Genomic DNA, 27,757 nt, shown 5'->3' with positions numbered 1-27,757 from the left:
TAGCATATTATTATTATTATTTACTACTACTACTACTACTACTACTACTACTACTACTACTACTACTTATGGCTTTTAAGGAACCCAGAGATTCCTTGCCGCCCTCACATAAGCCGCTATTGGTCCCTATCCTATGCAAGATTAAGCCAGTCTCTCTCATCATATCCCACCTCCCTCAAATCCATTTTTATATAATCTTCCCATCTACGTCTCGGCCTCCGCAAAGGTTTTTTCCCCTCCGGCCTCCTAACTAACATTCTATATGCATTTCTGGATTCGCCCATTATTATTATTCATTTTCATTTTATGTTCTGCCCAAGGTCAGGTCTTTCACTGTAAACCCAGCTTTCTCCAGTCTTTCCTATTTTCTGCCTTCCTTTTCGTTTTCTCATATGATCCATATATCTTAATGTCGCCTATGGTTTGATATCTTCTTCTATCCCGAGTCTTTCTCCCGTTCACCATATTATTATTATTATTATTATTATTATTATTATTATTATTATTATTATTATTATTATATCATCATTAAGCAACTACTGGTAGAATGTTGAAATAGCAATAGGATACATTGGAGAACTGAGGTACCAAAGTGCGTACGTCAGTGTGAATATTCAGAAGCGATGTGCTAATGACAAGTTGTTAGAGCTACAACGGTGAATTACAAATGTAATGGGAACGCGAATTACTCACAGAAATCTGACCTCATTGTGATGGTTGATGCTTACAAACAGTGCTCGGCATAGAACTGTATTCGCTGCTAGACATACAGTACCGATACTTTTTGATTCTGAATTTCATACAGAGATTCTCTGACGAAAATGTATAGGTCTAGCGGTACACTTCTGAAAACCTCTGAGTAAAATTAAAATCTGTTGCACGGACATTAAATTGAGCTAAACATTTTTTCATAAGGATATCATGTCTGATAGAAATCCTAGCGCATTCAATTTTATTGTAACCACTTTTTAATAAGAGCTGCAAGATATAAACGAGAACGTTAACAACTTAATAATTAATTGTAATGAATTGTTAGAGGTAGCTGTTTTTGCAAACTACAGGTTCGCGAATATGGTTTTCAGCTAATAATACTTACTTACTTATGGTTTTTAACCCTTTGTAGCATAGTGGTTGTTCAGAAGAACCACAGTTTTCTTTCTTTCTGTACAACTATAGCACAGATGTTCCATGAAACAACCTCTTGGGGATACATAGACGTGCCATCTGTGTTTCGAAATAGTGTACAGAGTTAAAATTTTGAATAAGAAAACAAAAAGATTGATACAAGCTTTGTTATTATCCATGATATGAAAAACATGAAAAAAATTACATTTGTGCTCCAAAGGGTTAAGGAACCCGGAAGTTCATTGCCGTCCTCACATAAGTCCGCCCCCTATCCTCAGCAAGATTAATCCAGTTCCTACAATCATATCCCATCTTCCTCAAATCCATTTTTATATTATCCTCCCACCTGCGTCTCGGCCTCCCCATTTCCTTCCGGCCTCCCAACTAACACTCTATATGAATTTCTGGATTCGCCCATACGTGCTACATGCCCTGCCCGTCTCAAACGTCTGGATTTAAAGTTTCTAATCATGCGAGGTGAAGAATACAATGTGTGCAGTTCTGCGTTGTGTAACTTTCTCCATTCTCCTGTAACTTCATCCCTCTTAGCCCCAAATATTTTCCTAAGCACCTTATTCTCAAACACCCTTAACCTATGTGCCTTTCTCAATGTGATAGTCTAAGTTTCACAACCATGCAGAACGACTGGTAGGATAATAATTGTTTTATAATTTCTAATTTCAGCTGATAATAGCAAAAGTTATGTTTTAAGCCCTTGCAGGTAAAAATATCGTCGTTTAAACTCATCTTCTTGAAATCTATTGTTATGTAGTACTTTTTCCTAGCAAGCAGAAATATGCAATCTACTTGCAACTGCTGTAAACCTCTATACATCAAGTTTTATGCAGAGCTCTGTGCTTGATATGGCATCGTTAAATTTCCAGTAACCAATCAGATTGTCCTCACTCTCTATTCAGTAACATGCTTACCCCCTAATTCGACATTGAATAACCTATGTTGTTGATACAGCATTGCTAATTATCCAAAGAGTCAATCTACTCAATGGAGCGTATGGTTACCATTGGTCAATACGCCGGACCTAAACCCACACTCTGACCTACGATCTACATTCGCGGATGAAACAATTTGCCTAAGTAAAATGCTAGCCACAAAAATGAAAGCGGTAACATCTCGTTTGTAAAAATTACTCAATTCCTTGTGAATATTTTTTTTTTTACTCTGCTCAATCACGAGTAGTTACTCACAATCAGAGTAGTTGCTCCGACGGGAGTAATTTCTCTATTCTTCGAATTAAAAGCGCGAGTAATTAATCAAAGGGAAGTAACTACTCAGAAATTTTGAAGTTACCTCAGTAGGTTGCTCAATTAGCTAGTAACAAAAACAGAGAAGTTGCTTATTTGAATGATCTATTTATTCATTTGAAATTTCTATTGAGTATTTTCTTCTTTTTATATATCTCATTCATTGTTTATAAAAGGAACAGCATGAATCTACGAAACGTTGTTAAGGACAATGACTTCAAATTAAAAAAAAAAAGGCTAATTGGTAATTATGAATTAATTGAGAAAATTATATGAAGAAAATAAGGACTTCTCTATCCTACTTTCTACGTCTAAAAAATAGAGATGGAGGTTCTAACGTGCATTAAAACAATAATAATAATAATAATAATAATAATAATAATAATAATAATAAATTTATTTCCTTTCGATTATAAAGATGACGTATAAAATTAGTACACTCGAAGGAACAAAGCTCGTTATAATACTTATTTAATATAAATAAAATAGCAAGACATATTACAGTGCATACAAAATGAACTAGAAACAATACAAGGATAATAATCAAGGTATAATATAATATATAAAATACAATATAAAAGTAAGAATAGAATATAAAAATCCGCCCGTCGTAGTTCAGTTGGTAGCGCTCCTGCTCGCCGATCCGTCACGTGGATCTGACTCCCTCCTGAGCAGTGAGCTCTATACTAAACTGGAGGCACCACTCAATGCTTCAAAAGAGTGACGCGAATGCTGACCGCAGAGCGTATTGCTATCTCTTTCTAACATAATGTCCTTGTCTCTCTTGCAGTGAATGCTATCGTACACAATAACGGTATTTTTATTGCTCACTGCGCATGTGCAACATGAACCTCACGAAATAATGATTGAAACACATTAGTTAGAAAGAGAGAGCAATACCCTCTCCAACATGGCAGTTACAGTCACGCTTTCAGACAGGAAAGAGAATTGCGGTGGTGCCTCCAGTATAGTATAGAGCTCACTGCTCCTGGGCCGAGTACCTGGTTGGGTTCTCTCTGGGGTCCTCCCCAACCGGAAAAAGACAATCGGGCAAACCGCGGCGAATTCTCGGCCTCATCTCGCCATCACCAATTTCATTAATACCAAATAACTCAGTAGTTGATACAGTGTCGTCAAAAAAAGTTAAAAATAAAATAAAAAATGAAACAAATACAACACATACTAAATGTATCAAAGACAACACAATGATAACAATGAAGATATTAGAGATGTGATATAATATAGAAATTACAATATAAAAAAGTGAGCATCATACGACATGAATACATGGATATAGTCAATCACAATAAACAGAAAAATAATAATACTTAAACTAAACTTACATTCTGGTCATTCCGCATTAAAGTGTTGATCAGATAACAGCAATAAACCTACTGTGTCTTGAAGATCGAGGCTGATCTTCATTCATGGTGACATTTGTTTGGGTTTTGTTCCTAACACTATTAGACTGCTGAAACACAAACCACTAAAAAGCTCGTTTCGGCAACTATGCCACTCTAAACGTGACGTCGCATACTGAGTCGGAACTCAAGATACAGAGTATTGCCACTATAGTGTACTTACAACGAGAGTGCGAATTAACGGGGGGGATGAGGGGATTTTCCTCCCTGTTGGAAAGTTATCCCCCTCTCATAAATTCATATTAACATCCCTGACAGGGATAACTTCCCCCCCCCCTTACAAAATATAATTTTATTGTTTTAATATGAGTATACATACTTTATAAAGTATAAAGTAAACAAAGAAAATAATATTGATGTATTATCATCGGCAAGCTGACAAAAATCAATAACTTAGAAATTACACATCTTATCTTAAGCCTGCTCATGGATATAATAATATTATTATGATCAAGATTCAAGACAAACAACTCAGTGCGACCAAGCGTTGAGTCGTATCGAATGAGAATAATAATAATTTTATGTATGGTATTCTCTATCTAGGATTCTATCTTCCCTCATCAGAAATCTTAATTCACATCCTGCTTGCAACAGATATTACAGTCGTTTATTACCTTGCACATTTGACAGTGGACATCTGGACTAGAGAGAAGGGAAAGATATATTGACACGTACGTAATTTCATGAACAAGTAAGAGACTCTCTTTCCACATCGTTATGCATTTTTCCTTTGTAAATCAACTGTCAAATTGTTTTGCAAGACTTAGATTATGATTGGCCCAGTCACAGTTGAGTCGCTTTTCTTGTTGAAGTCAAGAAGACCGAAGTTCGATGGCGGGCAGCTTTAATATCATTTCTGGAAGTTAAATCTCCTGTGGAACAGATTTCCTCAGAAAATTTCAAATCCCCGCTTCTGTTCTTAATCATCATCATCATCATCATCATCATCATCATCATCATCAGCAGCAGCAGCAGCAGCAGCAGCAGCAGCAGCAGTAGCCATACAGGTTATAATCCCAGAAGGATTGTTACGGTCCATAAAAGTTTTCAGCCCATCTCTTCATTGGACGTCCAGTTGATCTCCTTCCTCTAGGTTGGTAATGCAGGATTGCACGAGGGATTCTAGTCCTAGATATATTCCTCACTTGCTGACGCCAGTTATCTTGATAGTGACATGTCTGCTAGTATAGAGTTCATTTAAGATGTCTTGATTTATTTTATGGTCTTAGTACAGCCAGCTGTTCAGCGCGTGAATCTCATTTCACTAGCAGTGATTCTCCTTGCGTCACATTTCCTTAGACTCCATGCTTCACTTCCATAGCGCAGGACTGGTCGTACTAAGGTTTTATACAGACGAGTGCGGGTATGTCGCTGAACTAGAGATGGTTTCATGATTCTGTTTATGATGCCCATTGATTTATTATACTGTAAAATTTTGTCATGACTTCTGTTCTTAACGCAGGATTAAATACCCTCATGTCATTAATCGAATTGTAATTGAATTAATAGTTGAAATGGATGTTAAGTAAACAAAAAAAGAAAATTCTTAGAAGAGAGTCAGTGATAATAATGAAGACTTGATGAATCTAAGCCCAACGTTTTAGTGATTGGAATGATGACGGCTGTGGCAATAGCAGTGAAGGTACTGTTGTTGATGATTTGATTATGACGATTGTGTTAGTGCTTGTGGTGGTGGCGTTGTCTGTGTTTGTTGCTACTGTTCCAGTGTTCACTTTCATTCGAATTATCGCCAGGCAGAAAAATTAAACTGAGTATTGTTGCAGGTGTTCACTTTTCATTGCTAAATTCTGTCACAAAATAGAATGTACCGTTGTAAATTAAAAAAAATGCGTTGTAAAGAGACTTTTTGGATGGCATAAAATTTATTTTTCAATTTCAAGATTTTGCGACACACTCCATGGGGCTGCGCAACACACCTGTAGGGTACCCCTGCTTTATAGTACCCAATGATGGCTGTTGTGTTGATAATAATAAAATTGTCGTGTTATTTGTTGCGACGTTGGCTTCGCGTCGGTTTTAATGTAGGTAATACGAGTATTATAGCCCTTTTCATGGGATTTACTGTGTAGTTCCTAGAGGGCGCGGCCTCCAAGCTGCCCAGAACAACACGAGTCATTCGCGCTTAAGCAGTGTTGCCTAGTTGTAATGTTTAGGCTCAGTCGCTGTTAGTTACGGTAATTTAAATATTACATGTTCCCAGACACAATGTTGTAGCCACGAAGAATACATAAGATGTATGAACTAAGTCGCGTGAAAAGCTTTAGTATTGGAGGAGGAGGAGGAGGAGGAGGAGGAGGAGGAGGAGGAAAAAAAGTAATTCCAACGTGACATTCTCATTTATTCTGTTCATACTGTTACATAAGAATTTCACTCGCCTTTCTTCCCCCATCTATTGCTCAGTAATCCTTAGTTTCAAGGAGCCAAACTTCAGAGCCAATTGCATTACATGCGGTTCAAGCCTAATATTAAAATCGAACCATAGACCAAAACATACGCGGATTTTTCATACAATCCCTATTTAGTTTCCTGAGACATGGCATGAAACTCTCGTTAAAAAAAAAAAGTGGAAATTTCTGCGATCTCTCTTGCTTATCGTGTTGAAGATATATTTAAAGACATTTGAAATTCCATTGCATTAGGAAATGTTTCGAAACACAAACAATGGTCTTTGAGGTGAAAATACTTAACCAAGGTCAGAAGATGTAAATAACAGAGCAATAGCTGTAAGGATGAAAGCACGGCCTTCACATCGTCGCTGGAAGCATAGCAATTACCATAGCCCTTCCTCCCGAAGCATTGCAAATGCAGCGTTCTGTGACAACCGTTACCAATGTGCAAGGCCGGGTATTTATGGAGATCGTGAAAATCACGACATAATACATATGCAATAGATTTTTACTAATCTTTACGAATTAAGTGATTCTGATTAATAATATGCGGATAAAACAATCACGACAAATCGCGAAATAAAGTTCTAATAGCCAAATATGAACACATTCGCGAATTCTTACTATTGCGTCGTTTTATAGTGAATTTCATACTCTGAGTTTTTTTTTGGATTTTTTTTTTCACTTGGATTTGTTATATATCCAAGTAGGCTACATTACACGGTATTCCAGGTGCTCTGATTATATTAAAGTAAATTCGTGGCGCTACATTCCATGAAGGGCCAAGACTGGTCTCACGTTCACATGCCGAAGCAGAGGTGGACGATCATCCAATCAGAATGGAGGTATCGTGTGGTTAGCACGATAATCCTCTCAGCCGTTATAGCTGGTTTGCGAAACCGGATTTTCGCTACCTATCGTAGCTCCCCAAGTGCATCATGATGCTGGGTGTGCACCGGTCCCATACACTGGCCGAAATTTCATGAGGACTCGAACCAGCGCTCATTCCGTAACGCGAGTCCTAAGCAGGATGCCTTTGGCCACGACGCGAGACGTTCTGATTATATTAGTGAACTCAAAAGACGGAGAATTCAACATTTCACTAATAATTTGAAAGTGTTAATTTGAGGGCTGCAAGTTTTTTTTCGTTTTTAATGAATGTGTGTTAAATACAGTCTCAATCGAACAAATATTGTCTATTGGCCACCGTTACCAGAATCCAACCAACCTTTAATGTTAATTGTTTGGAAAGTAATTCTGGTATTTATACCGAGTTAATACTCCAATTCCAAAATAATTGTATTTTCTAAAATTTCCATTACTCTCCGCCAAGAGTGCAAGTCAATCTGTAACAATCTCCGCCGCCGACACCAATATTAAAAAACACAAATGATAAAATTAATCTCCATAAATACCTGCCCCTGCCAATGCAACTGTAGCCTGGAAAACCTTTGCTCTCCAAGCTGGTTGACCTTACGAAAAAAAGACTCATTTATCTTCATAGACAAAATAAAATTAGGGAAACTTCTCTTAGACAGGGTTGATTTTGATCAATTCTATTTCTTAGGACATCTCTCTTTTCTCTATCTTGCATTCTTCTTCTTCTTTGATGGCACTGCTGTCGCCTGGAGAACTTCGACCTCTTCGACTTTTTGCCATTTTATAAGATTGTGGTTGGGTGTTTCAAATTTTACGGTAGGCTATCCAAGCTTCTTTAGATCCTCCTATTTACTCCATTCAGCTTTCTAATTTTAGGTCGTCCTCGCTTCTTTGTCCTTCAGAAATGGTTTTCTTTACACTATGATGATGATGATGATGATAATTAATGATTAATGACTAGTGAAGAGATCGTTGCATATCAGTACGAAAAAGTAGGAGCATACCGGAAAAAAGGAATGTGTAAGTACCGTCTTTTTCCCTCGCAAATTCCTCTTCGGACTTCCCAGAATTATAACCTGGGATCTCCGGCGTGGAAAACGGACGTTCTGCTCGTTCCACTAGCGGGAAACTTCTGCACCACACCTGCTATCATATTATGCCATATGTAAGGGGAAAGTAAAAAATGCAACTATGCAGCACTAAGTTATCTTTCTTCTTTTCTTGTTAGGAGGAAGGGAGGGAGGGAACATCCCACGCACTACGACCTTGAGATCTATTGTACACCCCCTATATGGGATGAGTTGCGTGCCCACCGATCCTCTATGCGCACCGACTTAACCACTTGACCCATTTAACGACCGGTCCCTACAGCCAACGAGTCCATATAGGCCTACCACTCCTGCTTCGGCAACCCCCCCCCCCAAGGCTCTCTTAACGGTCCGAGGCGGAAGTCCTCCCCGAGAAGGTCTGCCCGGGTTCCGTTGCAGAAGCTGTCCGTCATCACTTGAATACAATCTACGGAGGCCGGTTGAGAGAGCCAGCACAGCAGCTTCGGAGGGTCGTCTGTAGAGTGATCTGGAAACCAGAAGAAGTAACGGGATGATAAATAAAAGGATGATAGAGAAAAAGAAGTGGTGAAGATGAGTGGGGTTCCAATCGCCTGATAAAGTTACCTGATATTCATCCATAGGAGTGAGGGGAAAAACCCCGAAGAAATTTCACCCAGGCAACTCGTCCCGACCGGGAATCGAACCCGGGCCCGTTGGGTTCGGAGTTAGACTCGCTAACCCCTCAGCCACAACGGTGTACAAGTTATTTCTTACTTGGTTATTTAACGACGCTGTACCAACTACTAGATTATTTAGCGTCGATGTGATTGCCATAGTTTACTTGACATTCGCTTTACGATTGGGGAAAACCTAGGAAAAAAATCCAACCAGGTAATCAGCCAAGAGGGGATCGAACTCGCGCCGAACGCGATCGGTAGGCAAATGCCTTAGTCGACTAAGTTATCTTGTGAACATACATACATACATACATACATACATACATACATACATACATACATACATACATACATACATACATACATACATACATACATACATACATACATAGTGTTCTGCCAAATGGCAGGTCTTTCACTCCAGACTTCAGGTAGTGTCATGCCGAATCCTCAATTCTTCTTGCCAAATAAGATACTGTTTCGCTATTTCAAATTCCATCGACTCTGTAGATAGGCCTAATGCGTATTCGATACAACGTCGTTAAATAACTGATTACAAACGCCCTTTATGCCTGTCCGTCTTCTTAACTCCATATTGTTAATTTATTGCTTAATGAGATGTTACCTCTATTTTTATTTTTGTCGATATATTCTTCCGATAGGGGCCACGTTTGACATCTTACAATATAAATCTGAATAAGTACAGTAGGTCTCTCAGCTTTTTATCCGAAGACTTCACAATTTTTTTAGAAAGATCTCTTAAGACACAAACTTGTTCCGTGCCAGTCTGATTTGTGTCTTTGTCAAACATGACAAATAGTAAATTTATTACTTCACAGCAAAAGAACTAAGCGTTAATGATTCAAGTTATACGCTTGTCAAGAAGGCAGGAATGTTAACTCTACAGATTTAGAGAAAGTATATAGAGTCGATAATACAGGTTGATTTGTAGTCAGCTGTTGACGTGAATGTCGACGGAGGAATACGGATGTTTTGTTACAAGTGTCACATAATTCAAAGAGTCTTTCAAAACAAAAACAAGCAAGTCACTATAGCAAGCAATTTCGACAAACCTTCGGGTGTCATAAGACCAGAAGAGATAGATAGTGAACGGGATTGCAGCTGAACGACACACATTGAAGTTTATGTTCTTCATTAGAAAGTTACTATTACAAACAACAATAAAATCTAAATTTGTTACTTTTGAACTAGGATATTGGTCCGCCGCTGTGGCTCTAATGTAGTGCAAGTGCTGCCTATCCAACCGGTCCGTAGTTCAAATCCCGGCATAGGCAATGGAAGAAATTTATATTCCATCTACGGGACAATGATTGTGCGCAGTGTCTTGTGATTGTCCTTTGTTGTTTTGGCACTGCATTGTGCCAATCCCACATTCAGGGGGGCCCGCAATGTGTTGTCTAGTGTTGATTCAGACACAGTATTTCCCTCCCTATAACGCAACGATCAATAATAATAATAATAATAATAGCCTAATAATATTATTATTATCATCATCATTACCATCATCCAATTTAAGCACTAAACCTAGTGGTCTGTTGCGGTCCCAATGGTCTCATGCCATCTTTTTAATGGCCTTCCAATACATCATTGTCCAGAAGGGCGGTAATGTATAACTGCCTTTGGCCATCTTTCTGTTGGCATTTCCTCGACATGCTATTTACAATTAACTCTATAGATTTGAAGAAAATTTAATATAGTTTGACGTTCACTTCTTCCAAAATTTCTGTGTTTCGTTTTCTATCCCAAAGTGTGTATCGCGCCGTTTTTCTCATGAATTTCATTTCGTTGGTAGTTATACGTTGAACATCTTTTTTTTGTCAAAGTCCAGCCTTCTGATCCAGAGACTAAAGTAGGTCGTGCTAAAATGTTGTACTTTAATCTTGTATGTTTCTGTACTAAATTAGGTTCGGAAACTGAATTGATAATGCCGATAACTTTTACAAAATTAGTTATTTTAGAATCGATATCTTTTTTTTTTCCATATGAAAGACGGTACCCTAAATAGTTAAATGTGTTCACTTTTTCTAGAATTCTGTTTTCAATAAAGATTTTACTTCTTATTGGATATTTATCTTTGAACGCCATGACTTTTGACTTTTCTACAGAAATGGTCATATTATAGAATTTTGCAACTGTGTTTAATGAATAGGCCTATATTGACTTTTGGAGATCATCTTCTGAAGTGGCCAATGGAACCTGGTCATCTGCGGAGAGGACTGTATTTATTTTAGTCCGTCTGTATATAGGAACGTAGCCTCTGGTTGGGTTTTGAAACGCCATTTACATAGCATAAAGTTTATGTAGATCAGGGATGCAGAACTGGCGAGAAAGAGGTGGAAAGCATGGGGAAAGCATTGGTTCCCCTCCACAGTCCACCGGCGTTGAATAACGCATCTGTGGCCCGTACGCAATCACATAAGACAGACACTGAATACATATCCCCTCCCCTACCAAGTCAATGACGCGGGGGTGGAAGGAAGGGGTGAGTGACGTATCTGATGAGTGACGTAACGCCACAATTGTCGCCCACTTCTGCAAGCCTGACTGAAGGGTTGATAGGAAAAACAACCTATGTCAGTTTTGGTCGAAAATGAGTTATCGGTACTAATGGAAAGCTGAAAGCATGTGGCATCTGTGTATGCTTATGGATTCTGAAAAAACAGCCTCTGTCAAAGATTATAGCCTTGGGAAAGTATAGGTGGTTCTGCAAAAACAACCTATGTCAAGACGAATTTTAGAAAAATAACCCTTGTCATTTGACATGGGCTGTTTTTGACGGAAAAAGTTTTGGCAGCATTGACATTCAGACACAAACAACTATAAGCATCCTTGGAATAACTAGAGACAGGATGAGAACTATTCAGTCATCACTCATAACCACTGGAAAGGCACCCCTAGAACGAGAGGTAAATATTATACTAGGCCAAACCAAATATCTAAAGAAATAGAAGCTCTTGTACAAGATAACATCTTTCAAATGTAGACAATTACACTGTTCTCTTCGTGACAATCCACACACATTTTATTTGTCCGAAACTTTGACAGTTAAGCAGATGCATAGAATATTTCTGGATATGTACCAAATTGCTTTTCCATACAAAACTTTTTGGAGTGTATTTACAATTATGTTCAACCTGAAGTTCGGAGTTCCACGATCTGCTACATGTACAACTTGTGACTAGCTTACTCTGAAAATCAGTAATTGTTCAATTGAAAAGAAGAAACAGCAGCTTTGTGGCCAAAAAGAACTTCATTTAAGAAATGCGAGGCATTCTATGATCTGAAGAAAAAATGGATGCAAAATGATCGTGAAGGAAAAGTATCAATTACATCCTTTGGCTTCATGCAAAATTTAACCCTTCCACATCTACAAAAAATGCAGCGTTTTACGCGTGCCAGTTGTGGTAGTATGTGTTTGGGGTGCATGATTTCAGTGACGATAGGGTTTGTATGTATGTATGTATGTATGTATGTATGTATGTATGTATGTATGTATGTATGTATACAATGAGTGTGTATGGAACAAGGTTCAAAAGAGTGTTACGTAACTTCGTCATAATTATTTCGTGAAAAACCACGATGACATGATAGAGGATCTTGTACTGCTATCAAATGACTGCTAAGGGAAAAATAAGAACTATGTGATGGTTCATTTTTTGTACATGTTAGCATACTGCTTTAAAATGTTCAAATCAATCGCATTTTCCCAGTGCAATGTCACTCGTGCTTACCGAATGATTAATATTTCTCTATCATAGAGGAAAGAAACAGAAAATTTGTTGTTGAAACCTCAGCAGAATTGAACGAAATAATGCGATCATATCGCTCAAAACCAAGTCCTTTTCAAGTTGTCAATATTGATCAAGATGACCTCTATAATCTCAAAGGAGCCATTGACGAGTTTTTTTCTGAAGACTCTCCAGCCAGCAGTTAAACTTAAGGATGCTAGGATGTTCAAAATAACTCGGGAACATGCATTCTTTGAAATCAGAGATACATGCAATTGAATATGAAGTCATGTGCCATAACAAATTAGGAAACTGGCAAAGCTCTACACAGATTCTATTTCTTTCAATCCAGGAAAACTTCGAGATTTGAAAATCCTGTATATTGTGTTGAAGTCCATCAGTGTGTGATTTTACAAATCACTTGAAAGTTGTTCCAGATGTTCAGATTGAAAGTGATGCTGATGATGATCTTTCCGACAATAGTAGTGGTGATGATGACTAAAGAGTAGGATAGGAATAGGAATGAAAGAAAAAAGTGAACTATAATATCAATAATAATGTCTTCTAGAATTTTTGTTAGTGAGAAATTACTTTTTTAAATACTGGAAAAAGTTGTAAAAATATATTAGTGTGAATACAGTGTTCACTTATCTTACATTCATTCATTCTTATATTCACATTATTGTTCTGTTTTATCTTTTTTCTAGAAAAAAGAACCCATGTCAATGCAAAGTCCCCAAAAATGCAAATTACTTGAATAATAACATTTAACACCTAAACACAGTACAAGTAATATATTTATAAAGCATTAGGGTATTTATATCTACAGTTTCAGTTTTTTACCCTTTCAACATAATAAGATACAATGTTTTTTCCCTCCTCTGAAAAAAGTGTTTTTTTTAACATGGGTTATTTTTCCTATCAACCCTTCGATTGTAAAGAGCAAAGGCGAGAGAGGACATCCCTGTCGTACATCTGTGTGAATAATAATAATAATAATAATAATAATAATAATAATAATAATAATAAACCTTACAAAACTGAGTCCATAGGGTCTTTTCTAACACTGAACCAGCAGTAAAACTTTGATACAGAGATAATTGAAAGTGTCAACTATATTACGAGTGTACATAAAAAAATTGAAGGGGAGGTGAAACGGATAAAGAAAGAGAGAAAAAAGAAGGAAAGTAAGCAAGAAAGAAAGAACTAGAATATTGGATAAAATTTGAAGATAAAGAAGTTTCTTAAATAGCTCATCTTCCTGTTTCGTCTCTTATATTTTCAGTTTTACTTGCGTCGATCTCTTTTGCCATATATCTACTTCTCCTCGTTTCGTCCCTCACCTTAACTGATTTTTTCCTATTTTCTCTGCTCTATTCTGTTTCCCTCCACTCTCATTCTCATCCTCTTTTTTGTTTATTTTCAAGTCTCTGTGGCGTTTATTGTCAATTTTTCGCATTCTAATCGGTCTTTGTCCTGTACGTTTATCAGTATTAAACAGATCAACTGCAATTCATTTGTATTCCAGTCTCCACTGTTGACTTAGACTGTCTATAATAGGCATGCAAATAATTATTCTACCGAGGAAATCAGCCTGACTCAACAGTTTTCGACTCGTGTAACGAATGGTGATTTCAGTAGAGTTTTAGATCCTATTTGTCAGAAATCTTAACGAAACATGCGACCTCGAGAACAGTGTTTTTTTTTTTTTCGGTTTGCATAGTGCAAGTGAATTCGTTCCGTTATTAGGACTTATTTGTCCGCGAGAGCAGCGTTTTCTTCCTTTTGTTTGGATGTAAGTACCGTAATTTTTCAGGCAGGAAAGCTGTTTCATTTCAAATTTACGTAGTTAGATACTGAACTTTTGCTTTGTGGACATGTATAGGGTTATTTAAGGCCAGGAAAGATTATTTTATTTTCAAAAAAATCTTGTTACAATTGTTTCGCTATTGTTGCTATGAGAAATGAAATAAATACAGTAAACAGCAAGTATTCCTGAGTGAGTTAATATCTGTAGGCCTTAATATGTGTTCATTTTTTAAAATTTGTTACATAAATAGTGATTTTTCTTCTATACATGCGAAATGGCCTTATTCTGTTACTGTGAATATTATACAAAGTGTTGCGGATCGAGGAGACTGCCTCCAGATGTGGAGGGTAGCTGTGAATATATTGAATAAGCAGTCGCGGACAGCCGATGAGGGGTGGTCCTCCAGCTTGGGGGTTGGGCGAAGGGCTAACAACCCATCAGCGTAAAAAACAGCTTATTACGAATCCTCCATGGATTTGAGGGAGGTGGATGTGATGATAGAGAATGGATTAATCTTGCTCAGGATAGGGACCGATGGCGGGCTTATGTGAGGGCGGCAATGAACCTCCGGGTTCCTTAAAAGCCAGTAAATAAGTAAAGTAAGGGGGGGGGTATAAGTGTCACTGTTTTAACTGATGATTGTTCATGTAATAAGGAAGAAAAAATGTCCTCATAATTTTGTTCTAATTGATATATTTAAGTAATTATTAAAGTTTATAATATTATGCGTTTGGCAACGTTGCTGGACGGGGAGGAGGGAGTTTACAAGTATACGGTACAACTCAAGTGGATACAGACATACCGGTACAAAACAGATGCTCTGTTCTAATGCAGAGACGGACAGTTGTTTACATAAAACGAACAGCAAATACAGACTTTCATTCTCATTAACTTTAAGGTAAATTTCCATTTTATTTAACAATATTGGGAACATTAGTCCATTTATTTATTGTAGTCTAAAAAAATAAACAGTAATGGTTTATTGCACAAAATCACACGAACATTTTTTTTTAAATGCAATATTTTAATCTTTCCCGCTTCCGAAAAGCAGTACCATTTTTAAAGAAATTTCTGTTTCTGTGGTTTTCGAAACGAGGTAAGAAGCTCCTAGTTTCTAATACTTAATCTTTGAGAAACCTCTACAAAAGTTCGCCGATTAGGTAACCTTCATTGCGGAAAACATTGACGGTACATCCTTCTTGCCTCGCTTGAATTACGACGATTTTCTCTATAAATTAATAACATATGATATTCCTAAACTACGAATGACATTGTAAGTTGTTTATCGAATACCTGGTACCGAACTGTCATCCGCTCGGCAGTAGAGCTATGGACAGGGAGCTTGAACTCAGGTGACTCGTACTTTCGCCTGTGCAGAGTACTGCCTGTTGAACACGTTGCCACGTCTCTTACGCCAGAATATTAACAAATTTAAGCATGCAATTTTATTTAATTTCACGAAAACGTAATAGAACACACAAATATGTATTTAAATTAATATTAACTCTCAGTTAGATACACATATTGATGTAATTGTTTTCGTGATTTTACTAACTATATAAGCAGTATAACACGAATAAAATAAGAGAAGAAATATTTTTTCTGGGAAAACTATCAAGTTTATGAACATTTTTTGGTCCTGTAGACCGTCCCCTACGACTGTGAAAAGGACCGCACTCATACCACTTACATCCTATATATTGTTCCAGCACACTGAGAGTATTCGGATCTCTGAATGGATTCAGGTATGGACTCAGCATTTTGTCGTCATTGTGGAAGCTCTTAAAATAATTTGAAGATATTTAACAAAATTTTCTTCTCTATGCTACTCATTCTCTCGAAGAGAGGCTACTAACAATATAAGAGAAAAATGGCAACCATATAATATGAAAGTTTTTAATTGGTTTATAACTGAATAAACCCCATTATTTTATGATCAAAATTGTATTATTATTATTATTATTATTATTATTATTATTATTATTATTATTATTATTGTTATTATTATTATTATTATTATTATTATTGTTATTATTATTAACCTCATCTTATGAATAAAACTGTTATTTTCCTATAAACTTCTTAACGAAGTTAGAGCAGTTCCAAATATTTCTTGACTTTTAAATAACCCTATACATTACACTTATTGTGAGACGAAGTACAATATTAGTGCGTTCCTTTCTTCATTTCATATATGGTGTAATTTGAACAGATTAAATAATACGTTTTAAGACTTTGTCGGTGTGCAACTTAGGGTGAAAATCTGGGATCTTGTCCCATGTCAAAGTATAGAGAATTTGTACGGTATTTGTTATCGAAGAACATCTGTTGGTAATGGATCCAACAGGTTTCCTTTTCTTGTGTTCCTGATGATCGGATCCTTGAATATTTCTACATATATGGTAGGGTGCAAAAATTTCTGTCACTAATCAGTAATCACTAACTACAAGTCACCAATCCCACTCGTGCGGATTCTTGCCAGGGTAATAAGTTTTCTTTTCTCAATCGTACTATCAGGGATTGGAATGCTTTACCTGCAGACTTACTAAAGGCTTTACCAACAACCAAAAATGTATTTAAAAATAGGCTTAAGGACCTTACTAATAGACGGTAATTATACACAGTATTTAAAGGGTGTAAATGATATGTTGTTATTGAAGTGTTGTATCAGTGAAGAATTATGTTGTGTCAGTGAAGTGTGTTGTATCAGTGAAGAAGTATGTCATGTCAGTGAAGTGTGCTGTGTGGTGAAACGTGTTCCTGTCAGTGAAGCTTTATAATTTATAGTGGCAGTGCATAATATTTGAACAGTGAAATGTTTTTGAAGTGTTAGTGAAATCAGGATAGAATCAGTGAAATGTGTCGTAGTTCCATTGCAGTGAGTGAGTTGACAGCGAAATGAGTGTAATTTGAAAGGTACTTGTGCAGATATGAACATATGATACTCGTGGGTTTTAGTTCGATCTTAGTTTTAAGATACAAATTAGATTTATTTCAAATGTTATTTTAAGTGATCGTTTCATTTAATTTAGTATATTCCCTGTTGTTATTATTATTATTATTATTATTATTATTATTATTATTTATTGTTAGTATTAATTATTAGTATTATTATTAATTGTATTTTTAATTAATAAGTTTATTATTGTCATTATTGAGTGTAATTAGTTACCACTGCCACCGGGTATATACCCACTGCAGTGTGAATAAATACATACATACATACATACATACATACATACATACATACATACATACATACATACATACATACATACATACATATATGCTAACGAGTTTCTGAGCTTTTTCCACATCCAATTTGCTCCGAAATTTTGTCCAGACGATTCTAAATGTCGAGAAAAGTCTTTCAATTGAGGCAGAACTGGCTGGACATGTGTGTAACGCAGAGAAAAACGAGCGAAATCCGTTGGGCAGTTTGTTTGTCTCTGTCACCTCCATCTTTTCAGTTTTTTGGCCCACAATTTTCCACCATTTACTTGGTAAAATTCATAAGACTGCATTTTCATGGAATAAGGTATAGGGTAGTCCAGGGTAATTGTAAACAGAGGGTAATTGTAAACAAATGCTCTGAGAAATACAAAACTGTCAATATAAAAATGATAATTCGGGTAATATTTAAATTAACATGTTTTCTAACCTACAAAGCAGTTTGGCGCCAAATACGAGTAGCTCCTTAGTTGTGAACGAATGTTTTGTAAGAGTCTACAAAAAATTGAGAAAGAATTTTGCATCACCTTCATTTTTGGCATTGTAAGTAAACGTACACGTGCTATTTTTTAAGAATATTTTGTTTTTATGAGTAATGTATAGTAGTTAACATTTATTTCAATGGTTTTGAGATCTCCCATAACCTCAGTTCATTAAATTATGACGTATTTACATTTTCCTCATAGTTTTAATTGCTTGGGAGTAATTTGTAAACATGTTTTACTACGGTTACATTTCGTACTTTTCAGTAATCAAAGAGACTCCCACCCAACTACACTGTAGAGGATTAAGAGAGGGTTTTCACAGATGTGAAAAATGATAACTACAGATATCGTGAAGCTTAGGAGAAGCACTGAGTTCCTATATCCGTCATATATCATAGGTTAAAGGAACGAAATGTACCAGTGACCAAAATTGGAGATGGAAGGAGTACAGCTCTTTCTTCTGAAACAGACCAAAGAATGTTCAGTGTCTTATAGCCCGTGCGAAAATTGGTGTTTACAATTACCTCTCTCTCAAAGGAGTAAATGTAAACAGGTGGGGTAAATGTAAACTAGCAATTAAAAGATGAAAAAGTCAACCTTATTATTTTAAACACATTTTCAGGGAAAAGAAAGATCTAAAGATAACACAATGTTTCTTTGTAATGCTTACCGTTACTGAGGGTTGTGTAATGTTGAAATATATTTGAAATGATTGAAAAGTGTTTACAGTTACCCTGGTCTACCCTACATCAGTGTCCTAGATGGTGAATGCCAAAACTCCAGCCAGGAACTCAGGGTATTGCTCACTTACCCATTCTTTTATTTATATATGTTTAAAAAATGTTATCTGAAAACTAAAATTAATTTTTACTTATATTTGTACATGGATAAATGTAAATAACGGTAATTTTTCTGAAATCCAAAAACACACACACAAAAAAAAGAAAAACCCCAGTGGGCAGATGGTTTTCGAAAAAAAAAAACGGGTTTTTGCCAACTCTGAGAAATATACGGATATATATTCTATATTTTCGAAAGACTATCTCCATATGTTGATTTGTGCTTGCACATCGTATGTAACATTAAAACTGCACATCATAGCTGTTGTTATGGAACAAAAGTCTCCAAGGATTCAGTTGGTTGGCGATTACAACATCGCAAGGCGGAAGTTTTAAGTAGTGAAGATGAGGTGAGAAAGCACTCTCTCCACGTCAACTAGCATGAGTTTCCGTATATTTATACAGTGAGCTGTATAAATTGCATTTTTTTTACATGTGGTTTACTTAGAGAACAATAGCGTGTACACATTTCATATCTGTAATGGGCGCTTGAGTACTCAAACATCGAGAAAAACTACTGCAAGGCATAAACTGTGGAAATGAATGTTGCCTGGATCTAAGCGTCTTATCATAACAGACAAAACGGAATGCCTTATGGTTTTATTATTTGTTCCAAACACTTCATTCTCATGTCCAAGAACATATCCACCAAGGGACCGCTGCAAAAATCTCTTTCGTACCCTCTGCCTTCATGCTTTCGCTTCTACCCATTTTAGTTTTTCACACATGTGTTGCCCTTTACCAGGGCTTAAGCTAGAAACATAATTGTCGCAAAAAAATGCACAAACGTAAAATTATATTTGTGCAAATTGCGAAAAGCTTGTGCAGTATTATAAATAATTCTGCAAAAAGATAAAATTAATGAAGTACATAGAAACTAAAGGTTATGTAATTTTTTCTTAGAGTTTTATTACATTCAATCCATCTTACCACACTCTAAATACACTTATGTAAGTAAATCATTATACGTAGGCATGTTTAGAATCAATTACTGCTGAATTTACATCACAAATAAGTACGTTATTTTATGAGCACCCGAAACATTGAAATTCTGTATGAATAAACCTTCAAGATTTATTGTTAGAGAGTGCTAACTCTTTTTACTGAAAGGTGGTTTCTAATTCCAGCTTTTACAATATTCATGTAACTAAATCCTCGCTCACAATTTACAGTATGCGATGGAGTTATATAAATCAATTAGAAGAAATTGTTCACTTAACTTACATGAATTGCACCAACTCTTTGAAATCAATTCCTTAACATATATTGCTCAATACCTTTTTGAACATTGTCCATGCCATTAACATTTCATTTAAATTCAGATTAGTTCATACACATCTCTGATTTCATTTCCTACATTACTTTCTTCGTTTTTGAAGTCCAATGTGGTTGTCACATTTTTGCACATTTACATTGAAATTGTGTTGCATTTTTAGAAGTCAAGTAGAAAAATGCGACAAATGCGACTGTGGTTTAAACTCTGCACTCTACATCACTGCTGCAATCCCAACGGCAATCATTGGAAAGTACTTCCACATTCAGAACTTTACTTGTAGTAATGAAAGTTGCAGCAACAGCACCATAGTGTGATAAGGTGTACTTTACGCTGTCAAGTGCCATCTAAATCTACAGTGAGGTCTCCATTACACCATTGTTTTCTTCAGCTTCCATATCACCACTTACCATGGAACCATTGAACACTTTAATTTTTTTTTTTTTTAAGAAATTCTGTATAATCAATTTTGAAGATGGAAGAGGGCGGTTCAACATACCAACCAGCAGGTCCCTTTCTCATTGTATTGGAGGCCATAAATAAGTCTCAAATATATATCAAAATATTTGTGTCGTGCACTCTTGATATCCTAGTTGTCCTTGATATCTCAGATGTTCTGCACTTCATAGCTAGTTCAGAGCACAGTCCTATCCTACCATTCATATTTTCTACTAAATTATATACAATAACCCTAGTGATTTGCAAGCTGTACAGTTACCTCAAAAAAGAATGAGACGACTTTTGGTGATGCGAAAGTTTAAGTTCTATAGCGCGGTTCACACGATATCGACGCAGGAATGCAGAAAGACATCTGGCCATGCATGCATATTTTCATCCTAGTCTAAAGTACATACCAGTCAAAATGATGTCAGTTATTTCTCCATTTCTGTTATAGGTCCATGATTACGTCCATGATTTTTTATCTTTATTGAAGTATGGAAGGAAACGTGTGGAAAAAAGTCTCTTACCAAAGAGGGAAAACAATGTTATTATGAAATGACAAATGTAGAGCCATGACAAAAACAACAAGGACCACTGTAAGGACCACGAGAAAGATAACATGTACCACGACAAAGACAACGACTATTATAAGGACTACAACGACAAAGACAAGAACAACAAGAATCACGATAATCACGACATAACCTCGACAAGCACCACAATAAGAACACGATATGGACAAAGACCATGATATGGATAACAAGGACCAGGATAAGAATCACGACGTGGACGACAGGGATCACGATAAGTACCACGTCAAAGACAATAAATACCGCAATAAGGACCACGACAAAGACAAGAAGAACGCAAAGGGTCATTACAATAAACAGGACCATGATAAAGACCACTTCAAAGATAAGACGGATCACAATAAGGAACATGGCAAAGACAAGGGCCACTATAAGGACGATGAAAAGGACAAAGACAAGGATTAGGATAAGGATCACGACTAGCACCACAAGGATCACGATAAGGACCACGATATGGACTGTGATAAACATCACAAGGATCACGACAAAGATAACAAAAACCATGATAAAGGCCACAACAAGGATAAAACAAAGACATGGACAAGACAACGGCTACGGTTAAGGCTGGAGATATGCGTCACAACAAGCACCACGATAAGGATCATTATAAAGACAATGACCACGATAGGGCACACTACAAGAACAATGACAATTTTCATTATAAGGATTACGTTAAGAACCACTACAAGGACAATGAAAATGACCACGATAGGGATCAAGATGAGGAACATTACGAAGAGAAAGACAGTGACCATGATAAAGATCACGACATGGACCACTACAAGGACAATGATAATGGTCACGATAAAATTATGATAACGAACACTAGAAGGAAAATAAGTGACCACGATAAGGATCAAGATATGAACCACTACAAGGACAATGGAAATAAGGATCACGACATGCACCACTACAACTATGAAGACAAGGACCACTATAAGGATCACGATAAGAAGCAGACCTACGATAAAGACTATGAGAAAGACAAGGAAAACCATAAGGTACAGCTGTCAAAAAAAAAGTGGCCGCTCTGTAGAAATTGAGTTCCCTTCGGGTATCTCCACTACAATTCGGAGACAGGCGATGTTACATGTTGTTGGACCACGTTGCCTGATATCTACAGTTGTAATTAAATTTTTATGACTACTATACATTATGAAGTATTGTAGAGAGAGCAAACTGACGACTTACGTAAACGCTTCAGCTAACACAGACAAGATAATATTATAGAAGTGTTGTTCTGATTACTAGGAAAACGTTGCAGAAATGCGTGCAAATGTATGTCTATGTCGATGTAATTATGACATAACTGAAGAAAGATATGCATGGCTAGAATAATTAGAGGTATTACTTCCCTATTTCCAAAGCTTGCACTAGCTAGTTTCCGTGTTCCGAACGACACGCTACCATCAGCCTTTAAACAGAGTCGTGATTCCAATTCCTAGTACTTGATTTACATTCCTTCCTTCTGTTTGTATTAACCATAGTGGAAATTCATCTTCCGTGATGGGCATTAATATTCATAGGCCTGCTCTTTAATTTTACCCTTGTTCTCTTCATTGCTCTCTATTTACTCTTTTCTCTCCAAATATCTTTCTATTGCTTTCGTTGTTACTTTATGTGCTTTTCTTTACATATATTTCTTTAGTTACACTGCTCTTCTGTTTTTCTGTATTCTATATTTCCTTCTCACTTTGTTCCTTTATTCATTTTAGTGTTTAATCGTGCCTCTGCCTTCTAAGTTTTCGCTCCTTTTCACTCTTTTTTCCTTCTCTCTTTCATTCTTCTCTTATCCGTGTTTCTTACCCGTTTCTCTTCTCCTTTTTCTCATTGTTCTCTCTTTCATTATTTTGTTTGTTCTGTATTTCCTTTCTCCATCTTGCTCCTTTCTTTCTCTTTCATGTATTTTTAATTTTTCATTTTTATTATTCTAGTGGTGAGGTTTTTGCATACACAAAAAATTCGAGTAATTTTATCTAGTAACTGTATAAGGCCGTAATAACGATGTATCACTCCGATCCTTCCATAATATTAAATTCACTGTTGGCAGTCATTCCAGGATGATGAGTGCAGTGCGAGAGGCTTGTGGCAAAAACCTCGTAGCGACGCGCGACGGCCTCGATCACAGGCAGTAACACTCGCAAGCTTGAGGGAAGGCCGGATTATGGATTCTTTATGACCTAGCAGAACTAGGGGCTAGCCTCAACCGCGATATAATACGCCGCGCTACGTTGGTGTTCTGTGAAATGCGCTGCATTGTTGAGTGTTACTTTAATCAAAAGTGCATGCGTGTGTGTATTACGTGCTAATGTTGTGTAAAATGGTTCATACTGAGAGACCATTGGGGGTCATTATTTGCAGAATTGAAAAAGAAACCGTTTTTAAGTTGGGCGTAAGAAACAAAATAAGCTTACAAACACGGGAGATAGACACTACATTTACATATTAAAATAGAGGATGGAGGAAGACAAAATAGAAATTTTCAGTTTTCATTTAATATCCTTGGCTAACGGGGTGCTCTGAATTAGTTAGTTATATTTTTATACATGTATTCTGTTTGGGGGTGAAAATGAGTGGTCATCATCTTCTTGTACGGTCTGTGTCACAAAAAGTTTTAATAGAAAAGCCGAGAAATATTTGCTGTATAGAAATATACGTGTATGAGGTAAGCAGATTGTTTTCAGCTTGCCCAGTATTTACACCTTACCTTCACCACTGTTATTCTTTTTTTCTCTACTTCCTTTACTTTCTTCTATCCTGCCCTCTCCTCTCCTCTCTTTTCATACATTCTCTCTCCGTCTTTCAATCTATCTTATTTTATTTTCTCTTTTCTTTTTTCCCTTCTTTTCTCCTCTTTTCTTCATTTATTATTTGGTTATTTAACGACGAAGTATCAATTATTAGATTATTTAACGTCGAAGTGGGGGACAGAGGGGCAAAGTGAAAGGGAGGGCAAAGTAAAAAATTTGAAACAACTCTCTGTTGTTTGACATACAGTATGTAAGCCTCCTACGTATTAGATGAGGAGTTTAGAGAGTCTTCAATTTGTTTAGTTATGTCGTTGGTAAGTAGTGTTTGGATTGTGTCAGAGCAAGAAGATTTTTTTTCAACATTGCTGATGTAAGTTTCTATCCGTTTTATTTTCGTATTAATGATGTATTAGTGACTCAATCTGGTTTTTATATACTGTATGTTACTTTAACTTATGTATTTTACTACACTGTGAAAGCTAAAACCACGTTTTATATCAAATCAAGATGGCGATACAAGCGTTTATTTTTTAATGATGGCTGTGGGGCAAAGTGAATGGGAATGAAATAATTTTTTAAGCCACAGTTGTGTACAAAAATGAATGCAAATTGCAATTTAACTTAATAAGTAATGGTACATTTCATATCCACAACTCATTTTACATACTTATGTTTTTTTTACTTGGTTATTTAACGACGCCATATCAAGTGCGGCGTTATTTAGCGTCGATGGAATTGGTGATAACGAGATGGTATTTAGCGAGATAAGGCCGAGGATTCGCCATAGATTACCTGGAACTAGCCTTACAGTTGGGGGAAAAGTCTAGGAAAAACCCAACCAGATAATCAGCTCAAGCGGGAATCGAACACGCTCTCGAGAGTAACTCCGGATCGATAGGCAAGCGCCTTAGCCAACTGAGCTATGCTGATGGCCTAGGAGAAAATGGAATATGTTTTGCAGTTTATTTTTCAATTTCTAACTTTTATGGGACAAAGTGATAACCTATATGGGACAGAGTGAAAAAGTCTACATGAAGGCATAATTTCAAAATATACGTGGATTAAAATTATGGGAAATGGATTTTTTTGTGTTTGTAAATAAATAAAAGAGTTACAGTATTAACTATGAAACTTATTAGGGCCTATTATAAATTATTATAGGCTAAGTATTAATGATGTTATATTTTTGAGAATCAATAATTCTCAATAAAAAACTGAAACTAAAAGTCAGAAATTGAAAAATAATGGGGCAAAGTGAAAAATAATCAGGGGTTTGGTAAAACAAATATACCTAGTCAAGTATATAAGATTTTCTTTCGGTGATCGCTGCAAACTGAAAAGAAATGTTTCCTCTACTTACTACCACATTCGGGATAGAAATTTATAAAAGTATTTATTAACAAGCTGTCGTTTACGATTTAGTGAAAAGTCTTTCTCTTTGCCTTACTCTCCTCTAATTGGTCATAATAAGACTATATTATTTGGAGAGAGAAGTCCGATGGTTCATCATGGGATTATTTGAAATTCGCCTTATGCGAAGACAACCTCGAAAATACTCCATAATTTGCAATCAGTTCAACCGGGATTCAAACCCACGTTGGAGTACAGCCTCGGATAAGTAGGCAAACGCGCTACCGCCTGAGCAGCGCCAGTAGCGCCTTTCTTTTATTCCATCACTCTTACTGGTAATTGTTATAATATCATCGTTGTCTTTTATGACACTGTATCAATAAGCAGACTGTTCAACATCGATCATGATTACAATTATGTAAATAAGTAAATGGAAAAGGAATATTACAAGTAAAATAGATTTTGATTTGCGTAGAGAAATTGAGAAGGAATCAAATCATACATTCAGGACATCGAAACCTCACATGTTATGGTTACGTATTTATTACTCCGCCCCTAAATCAAGTGAATGTTCTATAATCCTCGCTTCTTAGAGTAATAATGCAGAAGTATTGAGTACTGAAACAAGGGGAATCACTTCCTGCATCATGTATTCTCCTTAAATACAGGGTGTTTAGAAAACATATGAGCTCCACCTCAGGAACAGATTCAGGACTTAAAATTAAAAAAAAATTAAAATAAAGTGATGCCCGATGTTTTCATTCCAAATGTCAGTAGTTTTTGCGTTCCGCAATAATTTTGCTATGCTTACCTTTAAAAATATTGTTCAAAACGAGCTCCTTGGCACCTCGAACCAATCCCTTCAACACCTCATTCATCCTCTAAGAACCTTTTTGTGTTTGATTGCTGCTCGTAACCAGCATGTCTTGTATGTTATATTATCTGCAAACAGTGTCGTTAACTAGAAATAGTGCGCTTAATTTCACAACTCAATACTGGGCTGAAGAAATTTCGTATAGTATTATCGGTGTTGTCGAATCAAACTACTAATAATAATATTCATTAATATGCAGACGAGGAATAATTGATAAATTAATCGGGTCTATTATTCTACCTGGGAAATTGACAATAGAATCCTCCACTAATTTTTAAGAGAGAAGTTTAATCTATTATGGTCGAAATATCTCATGGTGTATTTCGTCGCATGTGACTTTCACCCTGGTATTCGTACGGTATCATTTCAGTCGAGTTGCTACGAACATTTTGGTAACCGATTTCAAGGTAAATCAATTTAATTGCAAGAACTCATTTATTGATCTTTATGTTCTCCAGACTGAAACCATTTTATTTATACTTTTGGGACCATCAGAGATTCATGTTTTACTCAACATAAATGGAGGAAATTGAAATATTTTCCCAAGAAACATGTTAACTAAGGTTACAATGAATTAGACAGACTTGGAATCGTTTACTGAGTAAGAAGGTCTGTCACAGAAGCACAGAAGTCTTAATTAACAAATTTGAGATGGATATTGGCCAAATGAAATAAAATACATTAAATAGAGGTTAAATTTGCAAACAATTTAGGAGGTGGCTTCTTGAAGCCACTATGATACAATTTCACGACATTAAAACAAAATAGAAACTGTGGTGGATTCGAATGAAGCCACAATGCCTCAAAGAGTTAAGGGGCTTGTATCAAAAGAAATTAACTCATTTAGATCGCTACCTTTGAAGATAAGCGTATTGCTCATAAAATAGAAACATAATTGTGAATTTTAATGATGCAACTTCAGACATTACGTTTCTGTGAGTTTTGTTTAAATGTTACAGGTCTATCTAGTTCTCAATCCATCTCTGAAAGTGATCCCACATGCTACAAAACGCTCTCTACAACTATTAAGATATGAAGTTGTGGCTTAGCACAGCAATATAATTAGTGACTGCATTCTCGTCTCAACTACATCAGCTGTATAATTTTCAACGTCACGTGTTTCTCTACCATGCCACACTAACGAGATAATGCAAGAAATGCAACAGTGACATAATAATAAATTAAGGACTGCAAACATTCGTTTCATGCGTGGAATTTCCCTGGAATTTCAGACATTTTTACTACGTATACATTTTCATTTTTTTGATAGGCTATTAGAACTCAATATCGGATTTTGTCTAACTTCTTGTCTGGACTTTTTATATCTAGACCATATGTGGGTATAGACCAAATTGTTGTCTTGGAACTCTCCAAACTGTGCCATAACTCATTCAAAAATGCCTGGACATTTGGCTAACACTACTAATTTCATAAATAATTATGCCTATTTCTACGTAAGTTCTTTCATTAGCAGAGACCGGAAGTTTAGGCATTATGAATCACTAAAATAGGCAGGCAAAAAAGCATCATAAATAGCTAAAATA

General features: G+C 36.2%; 1 protein-coding gene across 12 annotated transcripts in view; it reads left to right on the top strand.

Moving 5' to 3' along the window:
- The window catches only part of LOC138701991 (nose resistant to fluoxetine protein 6-like), a 1,327,025-nt gene that overhangs the window by 1,064,270 nt on the left and 234,998 nt on the right, over positions 1-27,757 (top strand). The window lies entirely within an intron of this gene.

This window comes from Periplaneta americana, chromosome 1, assembly GCF_040183065.1.
Source record: "Periplaneta americana isolate PAMFEO1 chromosome 1, P.americana_PAMFEO1_priV1, whole genome shotgun sequence".
Taxonomy (NCBI): Eukaryota; Metazoa; Arthropoda; class Insecta; order Blattodea; family Blattidae; genus Periplaneta; species Periplaneta americana.
Note: the sequence above shows the minus strand (reverse complement) of the source record. Positions and strands in the feature narration are given on the sequence as shown.